The following is a 19938-nucleotide window of genomic DNA, read 5'->3' as shown; positions in this document are numbered from 1 at the left end:
TCAGTGAATACAAGGTCAATATATAAAACTCAATTGTATTTTTTGTATATCAGCAACAATCAGAAAATGATATATTTTTAAAGGTATTATTTGTAATAGCATCAAATAATTTCAAATACTAGGAATATATATTTAAAAGATGTGCAATAATTTTACAATATAGAGGGATACAAAAATGCTGACAGACGTGAGAGACAGATCTAAATAAAGGAAGGAATATTCCATATTAATGGATTAAAATAGCCAACACTGTAAAAACATTAATTTACTCCCAATTTAGGCTAGAGATTTAATGCAATCCCAATCAAAATCCCATCAGAAGATGACTTTAAAATTTATACAGTAACGCAAATGGTTAGAAATAATGAAGCTATTCTTTTTAATTATATATTATGTTAAGTTCTGGGGTACATGTGCAGGACGTGCAGGTTACATAGGTAAACATGTGCCATGATGGTTTGCTGCACCTATCAACCCATCGCCTAAGTATTAAGCCAAGCATGTATTAGCTATTTTTCCTGATGCTGTCCCTCTCCCCATGCCCCCATCCCCAACAGGCCTCAGGTATTTTCCCCTCCCTCTCTCTACAGGTTCTCATTGTTTGGTTCCCACTTATGAGTGAGAACATGCAGTGTTTGGTTTTCTGCTCCTGCGTTAGTTTGCTGGGGATAATGGATTTCAGCTCCATCCACGACCCTGCAAAGGACATGATCTCGTTCCTTTTTATGGCCACATAGTAGTCAATGGTGTATATTACCATATTTTCTTTATCCAGTCTATTATTGACGGGTATTTGGGTTGATTCCATGTATTTGCTACCATGAAAAGAGCTGCAATGAACATATACATGCATGTATCTTTATCACAGAATGATTTATATTCCTTTAGGTTGATACCCTGTAATAGGATTGCTGGGTCAAATGGTATTTCTGCCTCTAGGTCTTTGAGGAATCACCACACTGTCTTCCACAATGGTTGATCCAATTTACACTCCCACCAACAATGTAAAAGCATTTCTATCTCTCCTCAGCCTCGCCAGCATGTTGTTTCTTGAATTTTTAATAATCACCATTCTGACTGGTGTGAGATGGTATCTCACTGTGGTTTTGATTTGCATTTCTCTAATGATCAGTGATGTTAATCTTTTTTTTCATGTTTTTTGGCCACATAAATGTCTTCTTTTGAGAAGTGTCTGTTCACGTCTTTTGCCCACTTTTTAATTGGGTTGTTTTTTGCTCATAAATTTGTTTAAGTTCCTTATAGACTCTGGATATTAGATCTTTGTCAGATGGATAGGTTGCAAAAATTCTCTCCCATTCTGTAGGCTGCCTGTTCACTCTGATGATAGTTTCTTTTGCTGTGCAGAAGCTCTTTAATTATATCCCATTTCTCAATTTTTGCTTTTGTTGCAATTGCTTTTGATGTTTTTGTCATGAAATCTTTGCCTGTGCCTATGTCCTGAATGGTATTGCCTAGATTTTCTTCTAGGGTTTTTATAGTTTTTGGTTTTACTTTACATCTTTAATCCATCTTGAGTTAACCTTTGGATAAGGTGTAAGGAAGAGGTCCAGTTTCAGTTTGCTGCATATAGCTAGCCATGTCTCCCAGCACCATTTATTAAATCCTTTCCCCATTGCTTGTTTTTTGTCATGTTTGTGGAAGATGAGATGGTTGTAGATGTGCAGTCTTATTTCTGAGATCTCTATTCTGTTCCATTGGTCTATGTGTCTGTTTTTTGTACCAATACCATGCTGTTCTGGTGATTGTCACTTTGTAGTATAGTTTGAAGTCAGGTAGTGTGATGCCTCCAGCTTTGTTCTTTAGAAGTTATTCTTAAATAAGAACAAACTAGAGGGTGCACACTACGAATATCAAGACCTCCTATAAAGCTCACGTAATTAAGACAGTGCGTTATCAATATTATATTAGAGAAATAGAAAAATGGAATGGACTAGAAAACACAGAGACAGACCACAAATGTGACTGATAACAAAGGTGACATTTCAGAGTAGTAGAAATGAAGAGATTTTTCAATAAGTAGTGCTGGGTTTATTGGATATCCATAAGTAAAACAAAATAAATATGGATGCCTTTCTCACACCACAAACAACAATCAACCACAGGTAGATTTTTTACAACCTAAAGATAAAAGGCTAAAAGGCAAAAAAAAAAAAAAAAAAAAGAGCTTCTATAAATTAAAACAGTGTAGTTTCATAGCCTTAGGGTAGGCAACAATTTCTTAAGTAGGCACAGGAAACGATAACCATAAAGAAAGAGACTGATAAATTAGATTATATTCAAAGTGAGATCTCCAATTCATCAAAAGAGAGTAAAAGGCAAACCACTAGAGCTGGGAAAAGATATTTTAAATACATATGACAGGCAAAAGTATTTGTATTAAAAATTTGTTTTTAAAAGAAGACTTCTACAACTCAATAAGAAAAAGATTAAAAATCTAATTTAAAAATAGGCAATAAGCTTGAATAGGCACTGCAAAAGACAAATAAAAGTGGCAAAAAAATTAAAAAGGCACATCATCATCAGTCACCAGAAAAATGCAAATTGAAGCCATAATAAGACATCACTATGCACCCACCAGAATGGCTAAAATTCAAACATTTAACAATCTCAAGTCTTGCCAATGATATAAAGAAACTGAAACACTCATGAACTGATGATAGGAATATAAATTGGTGCAGCCACTTAAGAAAACTCTTTGTAAGGATCGAATAAAGCTGAACATATGCACACCCCATGACCCAGCAATCCAGTCTTAGGTGTGTATATCAAACAGAAACACATTCATATGTGTGTCACAAAACACATACAAAAATATTCATAGCAGCACTATTCATAATATGTCTAACCTAGAAATATCCCAAATGTCCCTCAACAGTAGATGAATAGTTTGTGGAATATCACAAAGTAGAATACTATATAGTAATAAAAATAGTCTACTGCTACACATTGCAACATAGATGAATTTCACAAACAATGTTGTGCATAAGGATCCAGAAAGAAAGTGTACAGGCATATATGTATGATTTCATATTTATTTCATTTGTTTCAAAAAAGAGAAAGTTACAGTGTTAGAAATCAGGTTAGTGGTAGCTACTTGAGAGGCTGAAGTGGGAGGACTGCTTGAGCCTAGGAGTTCCTGGCCATCCTGGGCAACACAGTGAGACCTCATCTCTTTAAAAAAAAAAAAAAGAGAGAGAGAGAGAGAGAGAGAAAGGAAATCAGCTTAGTGGTTACCAATGGGAAAAAAGAAATATGTACTTACTGGGAGGGCCCATGAGGTGGTTTCTGGAAGAATGGTAATATTCTCTTTCTTGATCTCGGAGAGATAACATGGATGTGTTTACTGTTTGAAAATTTATTGAACAATCATTTGCATACTTTTCTGTAAATATGTTATACTTCAGTAGAACTGTATGTTTGAAAAAGAATAGTGCAAATAAATGCAGATCTGGAGGAAGGATGCAGCATATTGGGTTCTCAAGGTGGCATTGCAGCCCTCTCACATACAGTGATGCAAAAAATGACATCATGGCAGGGTTATAATTGCAGGGATGATGAAGGAGCCAGAGGTTGTGTCTGTTACCACTGTGGACTGTCCTGGCCAGAGTATGCCTCATTATCAGACACACAGATCGAACCATCGTAGACATGTGACTAATCAGGACCAAAGTCCTTCCCTGAGACTGAGATAAGGACGCTGGAAGAAAGAAGATTCCTCCCCTGTGAGGTGACTGTTGAAAAGATGTGAGGGTAGAAATATTAGTGACCATCTTCTTTTTCTCTCGTGCCATAGAAGGAGGAAGTCAAGAAGACAAGGTGTTGAGTAAGAGTGCTGACCATGTCATCTAAGTCCCTGGATCCAGCTAAGCCTGAATTCTCAGATCATGTGGTCAGATAAATTTATTTCTGCTCGAGATACTTGGATTTTGCTTCAGTTCAGTTGGGGTAATGGTATTTTTTTTGTTTAGTCTGCATCAGAGAGAAGACTAAATCCCCATCAGTATCATCACTATTATATGGCATTCAAGTTCCTTCGCACACTGGCCTCAACTTGCACTTCCAGTTTTATCCGTCACTGTTCATCTTCATATACCCAACAACATGGTAATCTCAACTACAGAAAACTCCCCCAACCAAGAATTCCCAATAAGCAAAGTTCAACTTATACCTATTTCCAAATACATTTTTGATAGTCAATTGGTCATTTTAAGAATAATTAGAAAATATAAGAATCTCGCACCAGTCTAGGCAATATGATGAAACCCTGTCTCTACAATAAATACAAAATTAGCTCAGAGTGGTGGCACACGCCTGTAGTCCCAGATACTTGGGAGGCTGAGGTGGGAGGATCACTTGAGTCTGGGAGGTCAAGGCTGCAGTGAGCCAAGACCACGCCACTGCAATCCAGCCTGGGCAACAGAGTGAGACCCTGTCTCGAAAACAACAACAAAAAAGACTCTTGGCATTAGAAACAGATTTTTTTAAGTGGGGGAGGGGGTTTTAAGGCAGATGGCAGGCAACGGAAGTGATTTTTGCAGAGGAGCTTTTGAAAGCTTAAAGGAAACCAAAAAATGAAAACCTGGAATTGGCAGCATATGCTTTGGCATGACACTAAATACCCTAGGCATGGGGGTGAGGTATCTGAGGACTTCCTGATCAGTCATGCCAACTAAGTTAAATAAAGTTTATCCCAAGATGTATCTATCCACTTTACCCTTTAACCACAGGGAGACCCAGGAGTCAGCAGTCAGCCTCTCTGACTGAAAGGCATTGAACATTTGTATAGTGAGCCTGGCATGGAGGAGTGCCCTTGTGCATGAGAATTGTACACTAACTGTAATAAAGCAAAACTACCTGTAAGCATTTCACTGTAAGGGGGGCTGACAGCCTGAAAAACAGCAAGAAGTAATTGGAAATTCACTGTGGCACACTGCTCTTACCAACATAAGGTGAGTAAAATGTCACTCATAATCTACTTTCGTTTTCTCATTTTACTTTCAGTAAATATGACAAATACTTATTGAACAGTTTTGCTTAAACCTAGATTTCCCCTATCCTTGTTTTCATTAAAGTTTTAAGTTCATCAACACGGACTCCTCCTGCCAGAAAGGTTTTTAAGGACCTCACTCTGTAAGGGGGGTATTAAATATTCTTTGCACATTCCTTGCATTTGATCACCTGTACACTTTTGTTTACACTGAAATGCCCCAAGTACATTCTTGCCATCTCTGTCCCCTGGCCCCATTTCTGCAAGCCCCAGACCTCTAGGTCCTCCAAGGTCCGATTCATCTACTTAGCCTCTTCAGCGAAATCTCTCAGCAGGAAGTCATCTCTCCCTAACTTTCCATATATAGGCCTTGCTTACCACATTCCGTCTCTCCATTTGTTTTCCTTCTTCAGAATTTTAAGTTTCTTGAACACAGGAGCCATATCCAATTAATCATTATCTGGAAATGAGTCCTTGGTAGGAAGATAGATGCACTGTCTGACACGGACCAGCAGGACAAGGAGTGGGGAGGAGCAGCAGAGACCCCAGGCCAGCTGTGACCTGGGGTACGGAACATCCCGCCCCCGCAACCCCATTAATAGTTGACTAAACCAGAGATTGTTTCCAGGTACACACTCTCTTGCAGTAACCATCTCAAAGCAATCACAATTTCTCAGCCCTATTCTGCAACTGGGAAGAATGCAGATCAAGAGAGTTCAGCTACTTTGTCTCCTGTCACATACCCCTGGCTATTGGCAGAAACCAACAGCCAAGCCCTAAACTACCTGCTATCCTGAAAATGAAAGTGCCTTCACCTTAAAAAAAAAAAAAAAGTCTAAAATGTAATCAATATATTTATTCTTTGTGAATGCGTCCTTTCTATTTTGACCAGCTGCTGAATCAGTCTTTGTATTAGGATGTATGGTCAGCAAAATAATATAATGGCATCTTCCTGCTTGATTTGGAATCTAAACACTGTAGCACTTCCATAGAAGTTTAAGGAGAAAATATATTGCATATGTTATTTAATCTTTTTTTTCTAGAGAGGTCACACCATAAAATACAGCCAGCTCAAAAGGTGTTTCTCTTGGATTGGGCAGTGTAGATATACATAATATTTTTCTAATTGAAATTGGTTAATAATTTTTAAATGAATTAAAATTTGGCAACAACAGGGCTTTCTGAGCAGCACATACTTCTCGCTTAAACACATTCTCCACCTGTCCCTAATGCAACCCCAACCCTGAGGTCCAAGGTCAGGTGCCATTCATCATCACAGGTGGATGGCTGTTCTGCTTCTAGAAAAAAGGAAATCTTATTTGGTATCCAGGTCTCTCTTGACAATGAGTCAGATGACCCCATATTCCAAGAAAAATAGATATAAATGTATTTCTGGGAGTAAAAACTTTCTATCTGTGTAATATACAAACAAAACATGCTTTTGATTTGTAAAAATTACAACTTGTTACTATTGTGGAAGAAACCTCACTTGCTTCCCTCATTTCCTTTACCTAACTGGTCTATTGAGTGTTTGAGTTTGCAACTCATTTTTAAAATGCATTTTCTTCCTTCCTTCATTTCACAAATAGTTCTTAAACAATTAGTATGAATCAGAATCTGTGACAGATGCTGAATCTACAACAGGAAATAAAAGAGTCCCTGCTTTTATGGAATGTATATTCTAGCAGAGGGAAACAGACAATATATAAGTACATATAATGCAATGTCATGGTGATAAAGCTGTGATCAAAAATAGGGCAAGTAAGACAATGAAGAGCAATGAGAAGGGGCAGGAGTTATTATTTTAGCTAGGGTGGTCTGAGATGGCTTTAACTATGAGGAGTTTATATTAGCCCTTACTCTGAAATCAAACAATTGTTTTAATAACCAATTACAGTCATGCACCACAAGTCAGTGATGGACCACATACGTGAAGGGGGTCCCATGAGATTATAACACCATATTGTTACTGTATCTTTTCCATGTTTAGATATATTTAAGTACAAAACACCACTGGCGCTACAATTGCCTACAGTATTCAGTACAGTAACACGCTGCACAGTTTGTAGCCTAGGAGCACTATACCATACGGCCTAGGTGTACAGTAGGCTATACCATCTAGGTTGTGTAAATACACTCTAGGGTGTTCACACAACAACAAAATCACCTAATGATACATTTCTCCAAATGTATCCTGGTCATTAAGTGACAAGTGACTGTATTATTAACACCTTTCATCTGAAAACTTTGCCATTATCCCTTTTTGCACCTTTAAAATTTATTCCTATTTCCCGAAGCCTGTCTCTTCCAGATCTGATGATAAAATGCTCTGTCTCTGAACTAAACTATAATGTACTTACTGTCTTCATCATCTATTTGCTACCAAATCTGACTTACAAAATCCCCTGCATTTTTTCCTAAACTATCATTTAACATCTTTTATTGCTAATTTTCTATTTATTCCTATCATCTCTCCAATACAACTGAAATGATCTCAAGGGTAGGGTCTCTGTTTATTCCCCACCTTGTGCTATATAAAACAGCACAAGGACTTTGGGGTCAGAAAAGATCTGAGTTTAAATCTTGGTTCCTCAATGACTATCTGACTTAGGGCAAGTGACTGAACCTCGTTTCCACTCGGTTTCCTCATCTATAAAATGGGCATAATACCACCTAATATCTCTTAAAGGACTTTGATTTGCAAAAAGCTTAACAAATGCTGATTGTTATTTTGTAAGATCAGCCCACAACCATATGACGGACCCATAGTTTTGTAGGCTGAGCAAGTTTTTGTTTAGGCAACCGATTTTTATCAAGCATTTACTATGTGCATTGGTCTTGTGCTAGAGGTGGAGATAAAATTACAAACATAAATTATAAAACAAAACAAAAAAGCCCAACAGACCAAAGCCCAATGGAATAGACAAACAATAATGTGAAACTAGGATGACAGTCTCACTACATCATGGATATGAAGTGGATCTTGCCAGGCAAAATCAAGCAAGCAATAAGAATGAAGGCTATAACCACGTGCACCTTGCATCCACACTCATACCAATCCATGCACCCACACTAGTCCATGAATTCCTACCAATACTAGCCCATCCTTCCTCCTCCACCCACAGCTGTCACTCTGCAACCCAATAACTCAGCAAACATTTACCAAACTCCTACTATGTGCCAAGCACTGTAAGAAATCCCAAGGATGCAGAGAAAAAATAAAACATGGGCTTGCTCTGTGTGTCTGGCATAAGCCCTATCCATGCAGCAGCAGTCTCCTTTTTCACTTCTCTTCCTGCTGGTGATTAATGGCCTTTCGCCTCCAGGAAACAGAGGCATCTTTGGCTACCACAGAGATCTTGCCCACGCTGCCTTCTCCCACTTAGATGTGTGGGCCACTTGCTTTCTACAAGCCTCCTCAAATCCCAATGTGAGAACTATGGAGCAGGATTCTCAGAGACTTGGGAGTCCATCAAATGCTTGATTAACACAGCAATGCCTCAGGAACAGAAAATAAAGAGGAACCATTATCCTGAAATACTTATTTCTCAACAGACTCACTCTAAAAATTATTAGAAAACAGGAACTGTGCTGTGACAGTCCCATCTTCTTACGTGTCTGTGCTTTCTATGCCCCATACTTCATACAGGGTCCTCTATTCTCATGGTCACACATACTCAAAGGGTATTTTTTAAATTATTCTTTCACAGACGAGAAAACTAAGGTTCAGAAACACAATTAACAGGATTTTAAAATGCCTGTTGTGCTCCTTTAAGAACAAATAATAGCAGTTCTCTGTCTGAGCTCCAGACTAGCCAGGTCTTCATGAGAGCAACACAGGTGCCTGGGGTATTTCCAAGGGAGTGCCACCACCAGCTCTCATTCATGCAGGGGACCTCCCCTCAGTTGGCTTTGTAGAATGCATGCTTCCATGTGTGTAAGAAAATAGGTTCTTGGGTCAAGCAGATACTAGTGAATGAGTGAACTCTACCATGGACAGATTTAAAGGTGGCTTTCTCTTTGATAGTTTAACCAAATTACTGTGAAATGCCAAAACAATTAGCCTCTAAGACAATTCATTTGCATAGCCTGAGCTATTAATGAATGAGGATCTATTTTGTTCATATCCAAATATTTACACTTTTTTTGAAGTTACCACACATAAAAATGGTGGTTCTTGGTACCACCCTATGTTACTAACATCTAAGTAGAAGGAAAAGATATATTTTCTATATAAAAGGTAGCCACATAAGGATAATCAAAAGTTCTAACTGGGGTATTTCAGCCAGCTAGAATCTCCCAGCTATCAAATATACGCATTCAATGTCACCAGAGGGAAGTGGTAAAGAACAACACCCTTTGGTATCAGGAGGCCTGGATCTTACTTCTGACGCTGCTACTTCACTTTGTGGATTTATGCAGGTTAATTTCTTTCCCTAAAGTTTTACATTTCATTCATAAAATTGGGACCTATCTTATAGAATGGTGGTAGAGTTCTAATGAGCTTTTTCTTGGTGGGAGGGATGGGGGATGAGGAGAGGGGAGCAGGGAGATTGCTTGCTTTATCTGCTGCCTTGGTAATTAGGGTAATTAATAGTGAAACTTCCATTTTTTGAAATATGTGTATGTGGTAGAAAATAAATGGCCTCTTCCAGACCTGAGAGAGGTAACGGTGAAGTATTTGGTAGGCTTTGTGGTTTGTAACATCTCAAGCAGGTATTCCTAGTTATTTAATGTAACTCATTAGGTTTAATGTTCAATTTAATTGCCTACTTATAAGCATTTTTGCTTTCTTTGCAGTTTGAAGTAATGTGGTCCATGAATGATTATAACTCTTATTACAGGCTTAATGTTTCCAAATTCTGGATGATTATTCTTTTGTCTTGACTACTCCAGAAAGATATTCCTCCATAAGAGAAAACTAATATTGATTCAACCAATGCTTACTGAACACCTATTGGCAGGTATATTTTGGGGCACTGGATGGATGGATGCAAAGAAAAGTCAAACAGGCTTTTTGGCCTGTAAGGAGCTTACTGTGAAAGCCTGTGAAAGGTCAAACAGGCATTTTGGCCTGTAAGGAGTTTACTGTGATGGTTAATACTGAGTGTCAACTTGATTGCACTGAGGGATACGGAGTATTGATCCTGGGTGTGTCTGTGTGGGTGTTGCCCAAAAAAGATTAAATATGTGAGTCAGTGGGCTGGGGAAGGCAGATCCACCCTTAATCTGGTGGGCACAATCTAATCAGCTTCCAGCAAATATAAAGCAGGCAGAAAAACATGAAAAGGAGAGACGAGCCTAGCCTCCCAGCCTACATCTTTCTCCCATGCTAGATACTTCCTGCCCTCAAACATCTGACTCCAGGTTCTTCAGTTTTGGGACTTGGACTGGCTGTCCTTGCTCCTCAGCTTACAGATAGCCTATTGTGGGACCTTGTGATTGTGTAAGTGAATACTTAATAAACTCCCTAAGACATATATATCTTATTAGTTATATCCCTCTAAGAGAACCCTGACTAATACAGATTTTGGTACCAGGAGTGGTTCTAGATGAACAGAATATTAAAAATGGAGTTCTTTCATTGGTTTTGGGGTTTCTGGAGTTGGCTGCTTAATATGATTAGACCCAAAAATGCTAAGGACTCTACTTCTAATAGTACAGAAAACACTGATAGTCCTTGGCAGAAACTGTTTAGAGAGTTATGCAAAATAAATACCTTTGACACTCCTAATTCACTGCTCGTGAGAGGCAAGGAGTTTAGCGACTCTGTACATAGTACATTTGACCATATGTGGAGAACCAAGGAACACAGTGAAGCTGGTTGGCTGCTCCTAAGTTCAATGGACAAAGTGATGAAAGAAAATAATGAACTCAGGGATTCTGTCTCCCAGCTTCAGAAGCAGATACTGAGCCTCAAATCTGCTAAGATTGCACTAAGTGAGAGTCTTATCTCCTAGACAAAGAGCCAAAATTGTGGAAAAATAGACACAAGCTCTTAAAGGCGGCCCACTGTGAGTGAGCTGGAAATGCCTGATCTCCCTTGGCTTAATGTAGAGGAAGGAATCCAAAGGTTTAGGGAGATTGGGGTGGTGGAGTGGATTAGTTCCTTTAGACCTACTCATCCCAGCTGGGAGGGTCCAGAAGATATACCCTTGACCAATGCCTTGCAAAATAGACTTGGGAGGGCAGCACCTGCATCTTTGAAGAGCCCTGTAATTGCCATTCTCTGTATGTCAGATCTAATAGTGGGAACCACAGTCACTCAACTACAAAATGGGAATAACTGGATCCAGAGGTGGCAGGGGCCAGGTGGCAGGGGCCAAGTGGCAGCACTCAACCATCAAAGGCAAGGTGAGCATAACTACCATAATGGACAGCAGAGGCAAAGTGGCAATCAGAATAGTCTGACTCATGTAGAGCTCTGGCATTGGCTAATTAATCATGGTGTTCCTAAAAGTGAAATTGATAGGAAGCCTACTGCATTCTTACTTCAATTACACAAACAGAAAACTTCTAGGTTGAATGGACAAAAGACTAATTTGAATTATAAAAACAGAGAATCACGGCTCCTCAATCAATTTCCAGACTTGAGCCAGTTTACAGACCCAGAACCCTTTGGACAAAGGGGAGGCTGAGTCCCCTTGAGGAAGGACCCCACTACATGACTGAAAATTTATGCAGTAGATCTTTCTCTCATCCTTCCCCAAGGAGACCTCTGGTCTTTTACCAGGGTAACTGCACTCAGGAAAGGAAAATGATCAGACACTTCGGGGACTACTGGACACTGGCTCTGAGCTGACATTGATTCCAGGGGACCCAAAACATCATTGTGGTCCTCCATTTAAGCTAGGGGCTTATGGAAGTCAGATAATTAATGGAGTTTTAGCTCAGGTCCAGCTTACAGTGTGTCCAGTGGGTCCCTGGACTTATCCTGTGGTCATTTCCCCAGTGCCAGAATGTATAATTGGCATAGGCATACTTAGCAGCTGGCAGAACCCCCACATTGGCTGACTAGTAGGGTGACGGCTATTATGGGGGAAAAGCCCAAATGGAAGCCATTAGAGATGCCTCTACCTAGAAAAATAGCAAATCAAAAACAGTATCATGTGCCTGGAGGGACTGAGGAGATTAGTGCCACCAACAGGGACTTGAAAGACGCAGGGATGGTGATTCCCACCACATTCCCATTTGACTCTCCCATTTGGCCCGTGCAGAAGACAGATGCATCTTGGAAAATGATAGTGGATTATCATAAGCTTAACCAAGTGGTGACGCCAATTGCAGCTGCTGTACCAGATGTGGTTTCATTGCTTGAGCAAATTAACACACCTCCTGGTACTTGGTATGCAGCCATTGACTTGGCAAATGCCTTTTTCTCCATTCCTGTCCATAAGGCCCACTAGAAGCAATTTGCCTTCAGCTGGCAAGGCTAGCAATATACCTTTACTGTCCTACCTCAGGGGTATATCAACTCTCTGGCTTTGTGTCACAATCTTATTCAGAGAGACCTTGATCGCTTTTTGCTTCCACAAGATATCACTCTGGTCCATTACATTGACGTTATGCTGATTGGATCCAGAGAACAAGAGGTAGCAAACACACTGGACTTACTGGTGAGACATTTGCAAGCCAGAGGATAAGAAATCCAACTAAAATTCAGGGACCTTCTACCCCAGTAAAATTTCCAGGGGTCCAGTGGTGTGGGGCTTGTTGAGATATTCCTTTTAAGGTGAAGGATAAGTTGCTGCATTTGGCCCCTCCTACAACCAAGAAAGAGGCACAACACTTAGTGGGCCTATTTGGATTTTGGAGGCAACACATTCCTCATTTGGGTGTGTTACTCTGGCCCATTTATTGAGTGACCCGAAAGGCTGCCAGTTTTGAGTGGGGTCCAGAACAGGAGAAGGTTCTGCAACAGGTCCAGGCTGCTATGCAAGCTGCTCTGCCACTTGGGACATATGATCCAGCAGATCCAATGGTGCTTGAGTTGTCAGTGGCAGATAGGGATGCTGTTTGGAGCCTTTGGCAGGCCCCCGTAGGTGAATCACAGTGGAGTCCTCTAGGACTTTGCAGCAAGGCCCTGCCATCTTCTGCAGATAACTACTCTCCTTTTGAGAGACAGCTCTTGGCCTATTACTGGCTTTGGTGGAAACTGAACGTTTGACTGTGGGTCATCAAGTCACCATGCAACCTGAACTGCCTATCATGAACTGGGTGCTTTCTGACCCCTCTAGCCATAAAGTGGGTTGTGCACAGCAGCATCCCATCATCAAATGGAAGTGGTATATACGTGATCTGACTCAGGCAAGTCCTGAAGGCACAAGTAAGTTACATGAGGAAGTGGCTCAAGTGCCCATGGTCTCCACTCCTGCCACCCTGCCTTCTCTCCCCCAGCCTGCACCCATGGCCTAATGGGGAGTTCCCTATGATCAGTTGACAGAGGAGGAGAAGACTAGGGCCTATTCACAGATGGTTCTGCACGATATGCAGGCACCACCCAAAAGTGGACAGCTTCAGCACTACAGCCCCTTTCTAGGACATCCCTGAAGGACAGAGGTGAAGGGAAATCTTCCCGGTGGGCAGAACTTCAAGCAGTGCACCTAGCTGTGCACTTTGCATGGAAGGAGAAATGGCCCAATATGCGATTATATATGAATTCATGGGCTGTAGCCAATGGCTTGGCTGGATGGTCAGGGACTTGGAAGAAGCATGATTGAAAAATTGGTGACAAAGAAATTTGGGAAAAAGTTATGTGGATGGACCTTTCTGAGTGGTCAAAAACTGTGAAGCTATTTGTATCCCATGTAAGTGCTCACCAACGGGTGACCTCAGCAGAGGAGGAGTTTAATAATCAGGTGAATAGGATGACCTGTTCTGTGGACACCACTCAGCCTCTTTCCCCAGCCACCCGTCACCACCCAATGGGCCCATGAACAAAGTGGCCATGGTGGCAGGGGTGGAGGTTATGCATGGGCTCAGCAACACGGACTTCCACTCACCAAGGCTGACCTGGCTATGATCACTGCTGAGTGCCCAAATTGCCAGCAGCAGAGACCAACACTGACCCCTCCATATGGCACTATCCCTCAGGGTGATCAGCCAGCTACCTGGTGGCAGGTTGATTATATTGGACCTCTTCCATCATGGAAAGGGCAGAGGTTTGTCCTCACTGGAACAGACATTTACTCCGGATATGGGTTTGCCTATCCTGCACACAATGCTTCTGCCAAGACTACCATCTGTGGACTCACGGAATGCCTTATCCACCATCGTGGTATTCCATGCAGCATTGTCTCTGACCAAGGCACTCACTTTATGGCCAAAGAAGTGTGGCAGTGGGTTCATGCTCATGGAATTCACTGGTCTTACCATGCTCCCCATCATCCTGAAGCAGTTATATTGATAGAATGGTGGAATGGCCTTTCGAAGTCACAATTACAATGCCAACTAGGTGACAACAGTTTGCAGGGCTGGGGCAGAGTTCTCCAGAGGGCCGTGTACACTCTGAATCAGCATCCAATATATGGTACTGTTTCTCCTATAGCCAGGATTCACAGGTCCAGGAATCAAGGGGCGGAAGTGAAAGTGGTACCACTCACCATCACCCCTACTGATCCACTAGCAAAATTTTTGCTTCCTGTTCCCAAGACATTACCTTCTGCTGGCCTAGAGATCTTAGTTCCAGAGGGAGGAACACTGCCACCAGGAAACACAACGATTCCATTAAACTGGAAGTTAAGATTGCCACCTGGACAGTTTGGGATCCTCCTACCTTTCAGTCAACAGGCTAAGAAGAAAATTACTGTGTTGGCTGGCATGATTGACCGGACTATCAAGAGGAAATCAGTCTACTACTCCACAGCAGAGGTAAGGAAGACTACATATGGAACACAGGAAATCCATTAAGGCATCTCTCAGTATTACCATGCCCTGTGATTAAGGTCAACAGGAAACTACAACAGCCCAATCCAGGCGGGACTACAAATGGTCCAGACCCTTCAGGAATAAAGGTTTGGGTCACTCCACCAGGGAAAAGAACCTGCTGAGGTGCTTGCTGTAGGCAAAAGGAATACTGAATGGGTAGAAGAAGGTAGTCATCAATACCAGCTACGACCATGTGACCAGCTGCAGAAACAGACTGTAATTGTCAAGAGTATTTCCTCCTTCTTTTGTTAAAAACATGTTTGTGTATAGATACACTCATACTAAGAAAATATCTTCATTTCCTTTTCCTTTATCATGTGACATAAGATTTATTGACTTCACAAGAGCATGTAAGTACTGTTAACTTTATGTAATAGTATTTGCACTGGGGATTGGTGCATTTCTGCTTGTACGAAGGATAGTTGTATTATGTTATGCACAATTTTGACCTCATTATTGTCTTTATTTGAAGATTATGTATGATCTCAGGAGATGTGTATGGGTTCAAGTTGACAAGGGGTGGGCTTTTGATGGTTAATACTGAGTGTCACCTTGATTGCATTGAGGGATACAGAGTATTGATCCTGGGTGTGTCCGTGTGGGTGTTGCCCAAAAGAGATTAAACATTTGTGTCAGTGGGCTGTGGAAGGCAGATCCACCCTTAATCTGGTGGGCACAAGCTAATCAGCTTCCAGCAAATATAAACGAGGCAGAAAAACATGAAAAGGAGAAATGAGCCTAGCCTCCCAGCCTACATCTTTCTCCCACGCTGGATGCTTCCTGCCCTCAAACATCTGACTCCAATTTCTTTAGTTTTGAGACTTGGACTGGCTCTCCTTGCTCCTCAGCTTACAGCCAGCCTATTGTGGGACCTTGGGACCATGTAAGTTAATACTTAATAAACTCCCCTTTATAGATATATGATATATGTACATATATCATATGTATATATATATCATATATAGCATATATATAGCATATATGTATATATGATATATATGTACATATATATATCCTATTAGTTCTGTCCCTCTAAGAAAACCCTAGTACACTTAACCCTCTAGTTTTCACTGTCACCAAACCAGCAGAGTCAGCATCATCCAGGGACTTGTTAGATATGTACCTTCTCAGGCCCCATCTCAGACAGAATCAATCAGAGACTCGCGGGATGACCCCCAGGTGTTTCTGTGTTTGAATAAGCCCTCTTCAAAGATCATTCTCATGTCAAAGCAATAAATACGTCATTAGCTTAATTAGTTAAATCTAAAAGTACCTTTTGCCCTTTAGGGAAACAGAGGCCCAGAGGCCACAGGAGAAGTTGGTGGAGTAACTGCAACCAGAACTCAGGTCTCCTACCCACAATGGCCAATGACCTTTCTACTTCTTTTCTGATGCTTTAATCCCTAAATCCAAAAGGAAGCCCCAAGCATTACCAGCCCAAAGTGCAAACACTTGTTTTCAAAGAGCAGAAAAAGAAAGAACCTACTCTCTTTGAAAATAAGGACCACCAGTAAAAACTAATATCTGATCAAAATCATTCTGTAAACAAGCAGTAATTTCCCAAGCCTTTAACACATTTCCAAGTTATATTTCCAAGCTATATTTTATATTTATAAAAATTTGTGGGGGAGGGGGACTCGGTAGAAATAATTGACTAGAATAATATTTGGAAGAATATACAGTTAAAGATATGTTAATAGTGGCTCCCTCTCCCTAGCAGATTATGGATAACCTTTATTTTTTTCTTTGTATTTTCCTGAACTGTTTCAATAGCTAAATATTACTTTTGGAATCAGGGGAAAAGTTAAAATTGTTTTTTGAAATATTATATCCATATCACTCAACACGAAAGTTTATTTTGTAATTCTATTTCTTTCCTTACAGCAGGATAGTGTGTGTATAGTAATTATTTATATCATGCCATATGTTACAAAGAAGATGAAATTTGGTAAATATATTCCTTCCAGCTGGAAACTGAAAATGAAGAGGTTAAATGCATTCCTAGGTTCAGAGCAATACGAATTAAGACAAGCTAACTGCGAAGCTAAAGGAAAAATTAATCCCAGTATTGAGATCTCTGAGAGCATCCTTTTGAAAAATGTTTATGTGACACACAGCTCCTTATTCCATCCCCCTGATATTTAACCCCTGGCACAAAACAGAATGTTCAGCAATTCCTGGCAAAGTCTTAGGAGTTCAGGGGATAAAATGCATGGGAGAAGATGAGAGACATAAGAAATGGAATGATTCTACTTTCACATAAAATTATGTCCCTGTAGACAAAGAGACATCCAAAATTACTGGCAAATTGTCCACAGTAACCTAAATTTATTTTTCTTTCTCAAGAAACGTCTACTTACTTCAAAAACATCTATGTTGCAGATCTTATTCTGCAAGTCAAAAATAAATAAATAATTAAAATGGACTCATTTAAATAAACATTTCTGCCACAAAAGCATTGTCATAATGTTTCACTTGATAAGATGAATTTAGCGCTTCAAAGAAAATCTAGTCTTGTTTTACTGAAACTCTCAGCAATATAAATTCAGTGAATGTTAACTGAAATTCCTTAAAGAAAATCAGAAGTAAAGTTAAGATCTGCCAGAATAAATATATAAAAGGAAACACTGGTGGCCTCTCTCCTTCATCACAATACCTCCCAACAGCTGACATTTATAGAACTTGCAGACTCTCAGGAAAGGATGAGTTACTGGGAATAGACTCTCTCTACATATATATAGTTTACGGTGCATGAGATCATATTTACAGGACAATTTAGCTTAAGAGTGGTACAATATCAAAGAACTTAGAATTTATCATCTATAGCATGCGAGATTTGGCTTGCAAAGGTTTCTCTCTCAAGAGTCTCACCAAATGTCCCTCAGCCCTCTACTTTCCTTCACAGAGTAGTCCCACCCATTGAAAAAGTAATAAATTAAGAATAAAGAATACACATCTTACAGAAAGTTTCCCACCATAGTCCCAGTTCCCACTCTATGTAATTACCTATTTGCCTATGAAAATTGATATGTAAGAGCCGTGTTGTCAACACATTTAACTAAACCTAACAGTTTCCTTTCAGTCTTAACACTTTTTGACAGACCATACACACACAAACTTGTAGCTCATTCTCTAACTCCATTTTGATACTTACAAGCCCAGTTCTTCCATCTCTCACCCTCCCTGGAAAGAAAGTCCAGTGGAAGTTTTACCTAAACTTGATTATTTTTGCGTTTTTCTTTGGGGTTGTTAAAGGTATTGATCAGAACTCACCTCCCAAGCATTGATAATTCCAAGCCGACGAGACCCCAAATATCTTCAGTTTGTAACATAGAAATGCCACTGGTCTCAACGAGAGAGAAGGAAAATAACGTTCCTACTCCGTCAAATTAAGAAACAAAAATGAAATACAGCAGCTTTCATTCTGAACAAAATTAAATTTTCTGGGTCACTTTCCCTGTCTCACTGGGCCACTTTTTTACGCAGCCTGCTGGTGACTGTAAACACGGTCTCTTCACTCCTCACGCAACCAGTTCATTTGTCATCCTCTCCAAGCGAATAGCCACCGCTTCCTTTGCTAGCGCAGTTCCCAAACAACAAACCTCCCCACCCGCCCCTGCCCTCCACACCTCACCGCGGAGACTCGCTTTCTTTTTTTCCAAACCACAAATGGGCGAGCTTGTTCAGGGAAAAAGTTAATGAACCCCTGATTAGAGGCAAAGCTGCCCTACCTGCGATCACAACATCGGAAGATTGGAAGTATCTAAAAGCGCCATCCTCTGCGCTCTCGTCCCCGTCGGTGTGCGCTTCACACCCAGAAACCCAGGAACATGATTTATATGCAGACCTGCACCCATCCCACACAAGTCCACACGCCAGCTTGCCTAACCACTTATGTAAGCTCGTGCTTCCACAGTCCCAAACTGCAGACACACACACACGGGCACCTGTCACGCATCTGAAATGGACAAGCACCCACACCCAGGAGATGAAATCAACACATATTAATGGGGTGGGGAGGGAGGATACTGTTTTAAACCATGTTTTTCCCCCATTTGTTTCTTGCCCATTTTTTATCACAACTACAATTACCTTAGCAACCAAAGAATTGCCTTGACTCTCCCTCTGGCTCCAGAATTTCTCCTAAAGCCAACCTTGCGCCAGGTTCATGATAAAGCTGGAGAAGCCCAGGGAACCGGGGACCGGCAGCCTCTTGGGGGCGGAGGGGAAGTCTAGTCCGTCTCCGCGCGGCTCCCCACAGCCTCGCCTCCTCTTTCCGAGTTTCCGTGGTGGCGAGCGCAGGGGCTCAGAGAGCGGAGAGCGAAGCCCCGGGCCCGCGAGGACGCGCGGCGGGTCGCATGGTGCCAGGACGCGGGGCGCACAGGGTGTCCACGGCGCGCTCCGGGCTGGCCTGGCTCTCCGCGCTCCCAGGCGTTCGCCGCTTGCCCGCCTCTGCCCGCCCGGTCGGCAAGGGTGCGCGGAGGTCTGTCCGTTCCCTCGGCGCCTGGCGGCTCCGGCGGCTGTAGGAACGCGGCGCCCAGGCGGAGCTCTCGCCGCCGAGCAGGGCCGAGCGCGAGGAGCTGCCCCAACTCGCGAAGCCGTTCAGCTCCGCGGCCCGCGAGCTGCTGCAGCGGCGCCCGCTGTCGGATGCCGAGCGGAGCTGCAGCCCCGTGCCCCGCGCACCTGGGCGCCGGCACCTGGGCCCCGGCACCTGGGCCCCGGCACCTGGGCCCCGGCACCTGGGCCCGGACCGCGTGCTGCAGGGAGGGGCCGGCGGGCGGGGCCGGCACCTGAGCGCGTCCCGAGGGCGCCGCCGCACGGCTCACCTGTTCCCAGAGCCGCGGAAGGCGCAGACCGTGATTTGCCCGAGGAGGAGAAAACCTAAAAATTCCTCATCCTGAAGAAGCCGCCGAGAAAACCGAGAGACTGTCTCGACCGGGCGGAGGCTGCTTTCGTCAATTCCAAACTGGCCCGGTCCGGAAACTTCAGCGGCGTCAAGGTTC

At 42.0% G+C, this 19938-nt stretch overlaps 1 protein-coding gene across 20 annotated transcripts in view; it reads right to left on the bottom strand.

Annotated features, from left to right (window-relative positions):
• The window catches only part of RGS6 (regulator of G protein signaling 6), a 634490-nt gene extending 614799 nt beyond the window's left edge, over window positions 1-19691 (bottom strand). For 4 of the 20 annotated variants that reach the window (XM_031001858.3, XM_063697959.1, XM_063697958.1 and 1 more), the window contains exon 1: window positions 19028-19615. The gene's annotated coding sequence lies outside the window, so the exon portion shown is untranslated. Of the gene's footprint in view, window positions 1-18208; window positions 18524-18666; window positions 18804-19027 lie in introns of those variants that run through there. The other 16 variants (XM_055360799.2, XM_055360802.2, XM_055360804.2 and 13 more) reach the window with 12 other exon arrangements.
• Window positions 19692-19938: the final 247 nt, after the last annotated feature.

This window comes from Gorilla gorilla, chromosome 15 (assembly GCF_029281585.2).
Source record: "Gorilla gorilla gorilla isolate KB3781 chromosome 15, NHGRI_mGorGor1-v2.1_pri, whole genome shotgun sequence".
NCBI lineage: Eukaryota > Metazoa > Chordata > Mammalia > Primates > Hominidae > Gorilla > Gorilla gorilla.
The sequence above is the reverse complement of the archived record's forward strand: the minus strand, read 5'-3'. Positions and strand labels throughout refer to the sequence as shown.